The sequence below is a fragment of the Rhagoletis pomonella genome, unplaced genomic scaffold (genome assembly GCF_013731165.1).
Source record: "Rhagoletis pomonella isolate Grant_MI unplaced genomic scaffold, Rhpom_1.0 Rhpom_scaffold_00015, whole genome shotgun sequence".
In the NCBI taxonomy this organism is placed as follows: Eukaryota; Metazoa; Arthropoda; class Insecta; order Diptera; family Tephritidae; genus Rhagoletis; species Rhagoletis pomonella.
The window spans coordinates 5,142,304-5,143,421 of record NW_023458569.1 but is presented as its reverse complement, the minus strand read 5'-3'; positions in this window follow the sequence as shown (position 1 = coordinate 5,143,421).

The following is a 1,118-nucleotide window of genomic DNA, read 5'->3' as shown; positions in this document are numbered from 1 at the left end:
TTGAATTAAATTCCACTTCAATTAAAATTCTTTTGAGAATATTTTTAGACTGAAACGTTCTTAGACCTCTATCGTCTGACACCCGTATATAATTTCATAGATTGAATCAATATTGTACTAATTAATTTATTTATTTTTAATATTTGGAATTCAATTTTTTACTAGGCGGCAACTCTTTTCGAAAAAGTAAAACCTTATAGCACTTCTATAGCCCGAGCTCTTTCATGAACGGTGCAGATCTGGTAACCTGGACAAAAAAATCCCTTCATGTATTATATACATATGTATGCTTATATATGTACACACAAAAAATGAAAAATTATGCGTTTTTCAGTATTACTTGAATCATGAATGGAAATTTATTATTCATTCGAAATTACTTGAATAATGAATAAAAATTTATTCGTTATTTGAAATTACTTGAATGATGACTAAAAATTTATTCGTTCTATGAAATTACTTGAATGAAGAGTACAAATTTATTTATAATTCTAAATTACTTGAGTGATGAATAAAAATTTATTCGTTATTTGAAAATATTTGAATGATGAATACAAATTTATGAGATATTTCAGAGAAGATTTGTTCCTTTTTCGTTCTCTGTAAGAAAGTTCCTGGGACTTTAGCTCCCAAATTATTTTTCGAGAGAGAGTTCCTTAGAATTTTGTTCCCGTTTTTTTTCTTTGCCAAAACCAGGGCTGCAAACCGGTTTTGGACCGAACCGGGTTTTGAACTGAACCGTCGCCTTTTTCGCGCTTCGAACCGAACCACGAACCGAACCGTTTTTATTTGAAATGCCAAAACCTAACCGAAAACCACTCCAAAAAGGGGTTCGGTTCGGTTCAAAATGAAAATCCACTAAAGCATTTTTCAAGTTTTGTAATAAACATAGGCATAAATCGATACAAGTAAATCCAAATACATACTCGATAATTTTCTCAATTTACCAAGTATTTTTGTATTCGATACTTTTTTCTGCAATCCAAGTAGATATCGAAAAAAAAGTGCTTTTGTTAGGGATGCAAAAAAAAACTTAGATGCATCGGAAACATCGATGTTTGCTATTCGATGTATCGAATAAAACCGATGTTTTGGACCTTCCGATATACATCGATATA